The sequence below is a fragment of the Vespa mandarinia genome, chromosome 8 (genome assembly GCF_050613455.1).
Source record: "Vespa mandarinia isolate Hongniang chromosome 8, ASM5061345v1, whole genome shotgun sequence".
Classification (NCBI taxonomy): Eukaryota; Metazoa; Arthropoda; class Insecta; order Hymenoptera; family Vespidae; genus Vespa; species Vespa mandarinia.
Genome location: NC_140817.1, coordinates 834106 through 845000, shown reverse-complemented (window position 1 = coordinate 845000; position 10895 = coordinate 834106). Strand labels below are relative to the sequence as shown.

General features: G+C 45.5%; 1 long non-coding RNA gene across 14 annotated transcripts in view; it reads left to right on the top strand.

The window, feature by feature from the left end:
* Positions 1 to 10895, top strand: part of LOC118451093 (uncharacterized) — a 117405-nt gene that overhangs the window by 49996 nt on the left and 56514 nt on the right. For 6 of the 14 annotated variants that reach the window (XR_014982452.1, XR_014982451.1, XR_014982464.1 and 3 more), the window contains 2 exons: positions 164 to 361; positions 611 to 691. The exons of 2 other annotated variants lie outside the window; for them this stretch is intronic. This is a non-coding gene — a long non-coding RNA (uncharacterized LOC118451093). Of the gene's footprint in view, positions 1 to 163; positions 362 to 610; positions 692 to 865; positions 1057 to 10895 lie in introns of those variants that run through there. 6 more of the 14 variants (XR_014982453.1, XR_014982467.1, XR_014982465.1 and 3 more) reach the window with 3 other exon arrangements.

The window sequence follows — 10895 nt, the reverse complement described above, 5'->3', positions numbered from 1 at the left end:
ATATATTCTTTAGAAACACTCCTATCGTATTTCAATTCATTATCGTTCTGTGGTTGTGTTATTAGCTTAACGTTGGCTTAACGTGTTAGCTTAATCGCGTAAATCGCAAATCGCAAATCGATTCATCGAATGAGCTGGCTATTGGTCTCTCAAAAAATTGCAGGTCGACTAGAAAACGATGCGTCCCTGGTGGTCGGTAGAAGTTATAGGTGGCTACCGCATGGCTGCGTTGGAAGAAACTTTAACCTCGGCGAAGAAGAACGTAGAAGACGACCGCGAACAGGCATCGTCTCGCTACGCACATCCTGAGATTCCCTAAGTGTGGTTCTATGTACTTGCGAGACGACTTGGTCACTGGAAAGTAATGTTATGCGTCAATCGACCTCCACAACCCAGACGTAACCCGTAGTGGATAAACTTTAGAATAAACGAAACGAAAGTTTATGTAAAATCTATATTCCTTGAATTTCTTAATGGTCTTAGAGAAAAATTCCAAATGATTTAATACATTTGAAATAGAAATCAATCAGAGAGATTCATTGCAATAGCGCTGTTATTCTCTAACGAAAGATCTCGAACAGTATCCATTAACGTTGTCCAATGATTTCAGTTATATATGGAGCACAAAGGAGTCCGCCCCTGGAAGAAGGAAAGGCACGTTCGAAGGAGCAACCTGCGAAGATCGTTCGTGGTACGTTTAACGCTGAAGTTCTCGTGGTAACGCCAACTGGAGCTTCCTCGAGGCACGCAAGACGTTTTCGACACCACCGTGTGCCGCACGCGGAATTCACTTAAGCCGGGAATGCGAGCCTCGTGTCCGCGCTATATTCTCTCCCATTTTCTTTTTCTTCTTTCTTTTTCTTAGATGGTAGCAGCTTCCGTCCTTATTCGCCGTGCATAATGCGGACGTTCCGTGGCTTCGAGCCGGACCGATTCCGATTTGGATTCCGATCTCGTACAGGTGCGATCTCGAGAGAGAATCGAGCCGATAGAATCGATAGAGCCGCGGAATAAACGAGCCACTCTTGCCGCTCTTGAATCCTGTGCCTACGCTTAAGGTACTTCGATCCTTTTACCTTATACGCGTACATTCTCTCTTTCTCTCTCTTTCTCTCTCTCTCTCTCTCTCTCTCTCTTTCTCTCTTTCTCTCTCTTTCTCTTTCTTTCTTTCTCCGCGTGCGTACCTATCCGTTTTCCATACCGACAGTTCATAAATTGATATCTTCATTTCTGCTGTCCAAACGCGTGGACGCTATTAATATTTCTCCTTTTATTATATTTTTACTTTGTAAAAAGTGAAATCAAAGAAAGGAACTCTTTGATATTTTTATCCTTCATGCAAATACAGTTTTTACTTGTTCAAGCAACAACTCCGTTCTCCGTTCTTATCGAATGAAATGAAGTTTCGAAGTGACGATGATTGATCGATAGAAATGTACTTAGCTTTTGTTCAAAATTTTTCTAAATAGTTGATTGAAAAGTCGTCGATCATATTCTTGAAGGTAGAAAAAAGAAAAAAAATCTGCACGTCGACCGGTTAGCACAGATTTAAATCACGCGAAGTAATCGTTAGTCGATCTATGGTCGAAGCGGCGTTAGAGGAGTCTACTACGAGCGTATGCGTGTCGGTGTTTGTCAAAAGTACCGCCGTCAAGAAAGAAAGAAAGAAAGAGAGAGAGAGAGAGAGAGAGAGAGAGACGATCGGTGGAGCGATCTCGGACACACCAGCTGCTTTCCGATATCGACTAGAGGAGCGGCAGGAGATAGCGGTTTTCTTATTGAACGGCGATTATAAGCCGAGCGACGGCGAGTTGAGACACCCCCTTCTGTCTGTCTTTCTCTTTCACCCTTCTTCTCCATCGGAAGCGTATCGACGTTGGTACACGGGTACTGCATTACTCGCTTCGGTAAGTCGCCCGGTAACCGCTTTGGTAAGAAGCTACTGAATCACCCGATACGACCACCACGACTCTTTGACGGCTTCGGTTCTTCTTCTATCTATCTTATCCTTCTCTCTCTCTCTTTCTCCCGCTCTTAGTCTCTCTTTTTAATCCATCTACGACGAGACTTTCTCTTAATTTCATCATCGAAATTATTTCCGAAAAAGTTGATGTTGCTTTAAAAGTGAAACGTAAATGATAATATCGTAAAGTTGAATGTTACTTAATAGCTCGCGAATAGAGTAATTAATTCGGTAATTCTCGTTGAAGCTGATGTTAATCCTCGTTCGTTTTATTCTGTCACGAGAACAGTCGCAAGAGAGACAGACAGAGAGAGAGAGAGATAGAGAGAGAAAAGGTTCCATAAAGCAAAGGAAAGCGGCCGCTGACTCACGCTGCGGTGTCCCCTTCTTCCTTCACTTGTTCTCTCTGTATGGAGCCGCTATAGATCGGTTAGGAAGGAACGCGCAATTATAAATACGTCCCGACACGAGTCCGTGGCGTGCAACGCGCTGCCGCTAGTCATTTTTCGCTCGCGAATTAAAGGCGCGCGTGTCCGATACGCGTTTCGCGCAAACGAGAGCGAGAGCTGAACTCTCTCGCTTCTCGATTGTGAGAGAAATTGTGCAACGACAGGTGTGCTGTACGAGCTGTTCGACCCACCGCGCTGCCGGCTTTCGGAATTTTTTCAGATTCCATTATCAGATAATTTACCGTTATTGTTCTTCCGATATACACCGTCTTTGCTTGTCGTCGTCCTCGTCGTCGTCGTCGTCGTCGTCGTCGTCGTCGCGATTCGTTTCACTTCGCATAACTCTCTAGTTTGCTTATTTTAAACAACGAAGAATGTTGAGCGTTATCGCCGGCCGACTAGAAAGCGCCGCTCGGTGCACGCTTGACCGATACTATAATACTTTGTTGTCTCACAACTTTCTATTATTATTTTATATTATAAGCGTCTCGTTAGTCTTTCAACCCTTAGCTTGGTGGCGTTAGTCTTCGAATCAGACATCGCATTTTCTATCTATCCGCGTATTTACTCTCTCTCTTAATTAACTATAAATATATGCATATATATATATATATGTATGTGTATATATATACAAATATATATATATATATATATATATATATATATATATATATATAATATCTGCATACGTTGCGGCTCGAACGTTCGACGTTATTTATGGTCCGATTTGTGCCGTACGTGCATACATACGTACTTACGTACCTATGTGCTTTTTCTTTTTAACGCGAACAAAGGACAATCCTCGGGGTCCTCGATCCCGTACTCGCTCGCTCCCTCCGCGAGGGGATAAGAAGGCGCGGAATAAAAAAGGAGAAGGAAGGAGAGAGAGAGAGAGAGAGAAGAAAAGGAGTCGAAGAGGTACGACGTAGGCGTTTCGAGCATACAGGTGCGACGGCACCGAGAACCGTGGATAACATCGCTTAATCACACGTGACTCAAGCACGGCGCGGCTCCACCCACATCTCCCTTCGTATCTCCCGCGGATTATCTATGCAAAAATAAATAAGCTACTAAGTAACGACCGGTCGGTCGCGCTCCTCTCCTTTCCTCTCCTCTCCTCTTCTCTCCACGCATCTCTTCTCTTTTTCTTTTATACGTTCGCGAGAGAGAGAGAGAGAGAGAGAGAGAGAAACGCCAGAGAAAAGTCCGGTACACGAGGTATATTACTCTCGTTGTGCTGCCGCACTCCCCGTCGAACGATTCCGCGAGGCGTCGCGCTATTTATTTTTCCTTGGACGCCGATGGCGAAGAATGGGCCGAAGCTTCTTCGAGAGGTATCGTTTATTGATTTACAGTCGCAGATATCTCCCTCTTCGATTAAAATCGGAGTTCTACATTATTATGTGCGAGGATACAACGCCGCCGCCGCCGTCGCCGCCGCCTGTATACGCGCCACGTACGCGCGCGTATACAGGTTTCATTTTGCCGATTATTATCGATTATTATCGATCATTATCGATCGTCGGAATTAATCGTGAAAATGAAAGGACTCGAGTATACCAACCAAGAAAAATCTTTTAGACTCGTTTCGATCGTTTCGATCGTTCTATCGACGTAGAACCTTAGCAATTTCGATCGTTCTCCAAAGTTTACGATCGAAACGAAATATTTTACGAGACTCGATCCCACGTATCTTTCACCTTCGTTTCACTAGATATTCGCACATTCGACCAATACGATTTATACTTTTCCTTCTGTTTCGCGAAAAGCATCACATCAAAGTATGGTGGCATCGTACGTTGGTAACATTGTAAAACTCGTTCGAGTGAAACGATGGTAAGTAAGCGTGCGGTGTCCTTGTGGAGGGTGGTGACACACGTGACACGCACAGCGATTTCAAAGACCCCATAGATGGGAATACCTGTCCATGAGCTCTTCCGATATTATGGTGGGTTAAATCAGCTCCGAAGGAATCTCGAAAGACATGGGTGTTCAATTACCTGGTCATAAACCTTTACTAGCCTACGACGAAGAAGACGGCTAAGACAAGGAGGAAAAGGCGAAGGAGGCCGATGAAGTGGAAGAGGACGACGAAAATGTTCTCGTACTCCTCCGATACGATTACACCGTGACGATCCAATAGGACTTTACTTTACGATCTCGTAGAACATATCCCCGCCTTTTTCTCGAGAAGAGCTAAGAATCATCGCCGAGGAAATATAGATACGTTTTATCGTATTTTATATATTTTACCGTGGTACGATAATATCGCGAAAGAAATCTCTATCTCTCCTTTTCTCTCTCTCTCTTTCACACACACACACACACACACACACACACGCACGCACACAAAATAGCGCGACTTACATCGAGGTTCGAGAAGTTAGATGAGCCACTTTCATACGATCGTAAACTTGGTCTTTCCTTTCTTAAAATCATTTTTTCATGTTTCTGATCGAACACGTATACTATGCGTATGTATGCGTTTAAATGAGAGATAATTATTATCGTTTTCTAGTCCGCATAATCGACTGGATGAGATCTAAAAATGGCCTAACTATCGCGATTCTATCTAATCCACTCTTTCTCTCTCTCTCTCTCTTTCTCTCTCGTGCACCTAGTCTTTCGTTGCGGATCGTCGCTATTAAACGCGTTTCATTCCACCAGCTCGGTTGGGAAGATCGCGCCTTGTCCAAGGCTCGTAAATTCCAATCGGCGGACAACAAGCGGACGAGCTTCCTCTCCCATCGGTGGCCCCGCAGGCATTGACTCGTTGTTAAAACCTGAACTGTGTTAGGAAAAAAATCAAAGCCGACATTTTTTCGCTATTATCTTAACACGTTTATTGTCGTTTCGTTCACGACCCTTAAGATTTCTTTATTCGAAGTCGAACATATTTCTTTATGTAGTTGTGAAAAATCCTTTTAAAAATACTAGCTGCTTTTCGATTTTTAAGTATTTATAAAAGTGTGATAGAATTTGTAATCGATGCAAATCACTCGCGTCCTTCTTTCACCTTCTGTCAGAAATTCCGAAAAAGAAACCGGATGGATTCCGGATTTCGAGGCAATCGTCCAATCGGATTCCACGTAGGTGTCGCCGCGCATACCACGAGTCGTTGGATTATACGTCGTACACGCGTTTACATGAATCATCGTGCGTCGAGGTCCGGATGTTCAGGGCTCTGGTACACCTGTTTACGCGTCCGATCCACCCACGGAGAGGATCGCTCGGAGGAGATGCGGATCGGATCGGTCCAGAGGCGCCTAAGAAGGGGGACAAGGTAAAAGAGAAGAAAGAGGGGCAAAAGGAGGAGAGCTCTCTTAACGGCCGGTGGTTCGAGTCGGCGAGCTTCGTGTGAGGTAACGACATAAAATCCCGAGATCTTACTTATGCTCGAGCCGGAGCTCGCGCGGTAATCTTCTCTCGAAGACCTTTTCTCTCTCTCTCTCTCTCTCTCTCTCTCTCTCTCTCTCTCTCTCTCTCTTTCTCTTTCTTATTTAAGCGCCACATTTCTTTCGAGCGGCCTTCCTCCGTGCGTGGGGAAAGCGGCCACCTAACTGTCCCCCAAACGAGCGCATACGACGTCGGCTCGGCGACGTTTATTGCGTTTCCGAGGCAGCGGATATCGTCCGCGACGTAGAGAACTCGTAGACCCCACGCGTACGATCTTCGATCGATCGAATATTCTGTACGCAATGGACGGATGGACGTGCCGAGGACGACGAGGTCGGCGACGCCAAGTAGAGATAGCCGGATCTCTTCCGTGTGGGACCGGGTAATCTTTATATCGAGCTGGAATTTCGAGAAAGAGGAGAGCGGAAAGGGAAAAGAGAGAAAACGAATTAAGTCGATACGAAGCAATACGAAGACCAAGTTGCTCGTGCGTTTAAACTCGGAAATAAATTTTTTATCTTCGTGTTAGCCGAGCCTCCTATCTGTTCGAAGGATCGTCGGAATTAAATTTCCACCGATAGGATTTAATTAAATCGTCTTGTAATGTAGGTACATGTCGCGTCCTCTTCCGAGCTTTCCGAGTGGACGAAATCGATCGACTCGTGCCGTATCGGATACGGGTCTTAATTTATTCCATCCAATAGCGCAACCTGCAGCGATCGGAAGAAAAGAAAAAAAAAAAAGGGGGAAAAAGGAAAAAAACTCTATTCACCACGTTATCGCTATACCCGATCGGTTGGTTTTTCTCCTTGTTAAGTCTTGTATTTTCTACGGATTAAAGGAAGACGTTAACTCGGACTTTGTGGAACAACGTAATCCGACGATAATAATAGGATAGCAATCCGAGCTTAAAACGTTTACTGAAATCCACGCTTTTCTGATCGTCTCTCTTAGAACCTCGATCTTCGTTCTTACTAGGGTCGATAACATCCATGGGATTTTTCTCCTAACTCGACGTTCGCGCTTAAGGGTGGTCCAGCTACGAGGAGTTTCGAGCTTATCGGGACACTTTAGTTCAACCGCGGTATTGCCGTCTTGGTGTTAGCCGACGACCTTAACGTCTCTTCTCCTTCTGATCGTTCGGTTTACGGCGAATTATCATACACGAGGATTTGAATGCTTGGCAAGCTTATAAACGACGATGGCTACGTTTCTCGTTGGCTATCGGTTTGTCGAGAAAAAGCATAGGTGGAAAGGTAAGAAAAAGAGGAAGGAAGAAAAGAAGAAGAAGAAGAATAAAGAGGATGAGGAGAGGAAGAAGAAGATGAAGAAGAGGTCTGCGGTTCGTTCGAGGCAACCGCACCGAGTCGCTTTTTACTACGAAGGCAAAACTCGAGTTAGAAACGTAAGAGGAATCTCTTTCCAAGTACCTTAGCGCTCACCAGCACCCTACTCGTCATCTCAAAAGAGCCTCTTTTATTCTCTCTCTCTCTCTCTCTTTCTTTCTCTCTCTCTCTCTCTTTTTGAAGAGAGAGAGAGTCGCGATAATGCTCGCGGCTTTCCAAATATTTTACGTATACGACGGAAGGAGACAATGCGCCGTGTAAGTTTTTATAACGCCCACGAACGCGCTCGAATACTGTCGCTCGCGAGGCGTGGGTCGTTTCGACACGATTTACGAAATTTTACGAGCTACCTGCTCTCTGCACGCTCCACCGAGCTTCACTTTTCTTTTTTTTTTTTTTTTTTTTGCCTGCATTTTACCAGAGAGAAAGAGATGAATTCTATCTCGTATTTTTTCATTTACGATCTTTATAGGTACGCTCTTAACAGTTCGTCCTTCCTTTGGTAAAGAACAAATGGGTTCGTTGATTTTACAGGCGTTTCGTTTTACTCCATGTTGACTGTGCAAGCGAGTCGGCGCACGACTTATCCGAGGATGATGTCTTAAAAATGATAATCAAATCACAGGCTATTCAATCTCACTTGCGAGGTGGGAGGCCCGACTTTGTATATGTACTCGGATCGCGTTTTCCTTTTCTTTCTTCTCTCTCCCTCCCCTCCCCCCTCTCTCTCTGTTTCTCTTTCTCTGTTTCTCTTTCTTTCTTTTTCTATCTCTCTCTTTCTCTCTTCGTTTCTCTCCACAGGGCTCAGCATTACCGGGACCATGCGTATGTACAAGCTTCTCCGCGAGATACTGTGTTTGTTTAATCGAATAGAATACATTAGCCCACGCCATGAAAGGCGCACCACCGAGGAAACACTGTGTGGCTATGTACATATATTCCACCCTGAGAGAGACAAAGACATATAGAGAAAGAGAGAGAATATCGTTGCTGGGTCAAAGAGTAAGATGAAAAGACAGTGTTCTCGAAAAATGAAACTCTTTCGAAATCCATCTAGCTCCTTCTTCCTGATCATCGATCCGTGCGATCGATTTCGTTCGCGCTTATCCCTCGATCGAGTCTAAATGATTCAGCTCTTATGATATGGATAATCGAAGGGGGAAGGGGGACGGGAACAAAGGGGGCGATCCAAACGCACATAAACCACTGACTCAATCATTTAAATCGTTTTAATTATTCCATCGAAGGTCAGCTTCTTTGAGATCGCTATAATTTCGATATCCTTACGTTTGTCTCTCTCTCTCTCTCTCTCTCTTTCTCTCTCTCTCTCTCTCTCTCTCTCTTTCTATCATCCTTTGTTAAATGGCGCGAGAGGAGACGTCAACCATTTATCTCGTCACCCGTCGCAGACTCGTTGCGGGTGACATCGATAAATCAGTATTATCGGTAGACTCCATCAGCATTAATCACTATAATGATCCCGAGTGTAGCCGCGACAAGGATCCAAATACCAGCGCGGCCCTTGCCTCGAGATGTTCACCGTCGTTCGGTTATCTCTCGAGACCTTGGGTCACCGCTCATTATCAGGCTTTTATCTGCTTACGAAAAGTCTCAAACATAGTGTCCACCCTCTCTCTTCCTCTCTTTCTCGCTGTTGTCCGAAGCAAAGTAGAAGAGAAGGACGTCGTCGAAGAACACTGGTCCTTGAACCTGCTTATCTTTCACTGACCCGACTCCACCTGATCCACCTCTCCTGCATGCCAACCGACAACCTGCTGCCGAAGCGTTCCCTCAACCTACGCTCCGGTCGAAATCTTCTTCTTTTCTTTTATTCTCCCGAGCACTTCAAAACGGGACGTATTTTAAGGTACACGCGTTCAAAGTAGTTCCATGCTAATTAGAGATCGACAGTTAATTACGTATTCTACGCGCGTCCTTATCGATGGAACGTCACGCTTCACGAGTACCTACGAGTTTCGAAATTGTCTCGTCGCGGAAGGGGGAGGAAAGAAAAGGAGAAGAAAAAAAAAGTTCGCATCGAAGTAGCACGAAGAGTCTACGAATCGAAATTAAGCCGACACGTAGGAAAGAAGACGATTCAGGAGGCTTTATCGCGAGAGCTACCACAGGCAGTCTCGGCAAGTTCGTTCCATTTACGTCCGAGTCGCCAACAGGACTAGCTAGACCGAAAGAGTCAGATAACCGAGGCTGCTTCGTCGACCGACTCGGTCTATCTGCTCCCGCATGGGATTCCCTGTATATCTCTCTCTCGCTCGCTCTCCCTCTTTTCCTTTGGTTTCTCTCTCTTCTCTCTCGCGTAGTAGTCCCTTTTACCGAACACGTTTGCTCTCTCGCCTCTTGCCAACCGCGGCAACGACTCTTACAACGAGCCGAACGGCAATCTGTCTCTTGACGTGTGATAAATCAATCCTCCTCGCGGACGTGCGAGACACGATCAGGGGCCTTCGCGCGTTTACCGCGTGCACGCACACCTCCAAGTGGCGCGCATAGCAGCTTACGCGGACTTAGACAGATCTACCTGATACGTACACGCGTACGTGTGTAATGGAAAAAAAGTGTTTCTATGAGGAGTACCGGTCAATGTCCAAGGAACGATCTAATGGGACGGAACGAATGACGAATGATGGTTTCTACATTGTCGCGGTTCGAATTAAAAATTAAACGATCATCCTGCCAGGCTACGATTTAATTAATATATCCTCGACGATTAAAAGACACTCTAGAAATAGGAATCTGCTCGTTTTTCTTTTGTAAGGAACGTTCGATACTCTCGGAGATAAGAGAGAGAGAGAGAGAGAGAGAGAGAGAGAGAGAGAGAGAGAAACTTTTCTATCGATATAAAGACGTTAGAAACAACCGTCCTCCCACGCATCGAACAGAACCGACCGAACAGGCGCGTGTTTCTTCGTTGAACGACGTGAAATTCTAGATTTTATGAACTAGTCGCCGTGGACGGTATACGATAGGATTGATAGGACGGATAGGGGTATATCTTGGCCGAACCCAAGGATTACGATTCCTTCCTCGTTCACTGAGGGATAATTTCGACCAACTCGTACTGTAATTAAATAATAGCTATCTCCTTTCGTGACTTTGGACTATCAGTCTCGTTGAATCTAATATGGACGGATCGTCGCTTCCTTATGTTCGTCGACCTCATTATCGCAGCGGGACACCGGGAAGAAACGACGAAATAAGACACGAAATTTCTGTGTCTTATTTTTCTCCTCCCTCATCTTAGTAGAGGATCTTCACGGGTCTCGATCGATCAGATTATCCGTTCGTTGAATCTACGAATTCATCCAATCAACGATCACCGTTAGAGACGATCAGTCAACGAGCATTCGCGAAGACTCCTCGACTATTGAAGCGAGCGAGTAACGAGGCACGTGAGCGCACGCACCCATATGTATATACACGCATCAACAAGAATCTCCTGGACGATCGCACGTACCTACTTACTTACTCGGCATCGAGCATCCCGAGTTCTGACGTAGTTGCCAAGGAGAGGCAAGGGAGTTGGTGATCGCTCAATCATGCGTGCCAGGTGCCGACGATAATTCGTGCTCCGATGGATGCAATCGAGCGCGAGGTCGCAAAGCCTGCTGTCTCTCTCTCTCTCTCTCTCTCTCTCTCTCTCTCTCTCTCTCTCTCTTTCTGTTACTCCTGCGCACAGATTGCGCAAGAGCATCTTTGCTGTCGTCTTATGCAGACGATGGT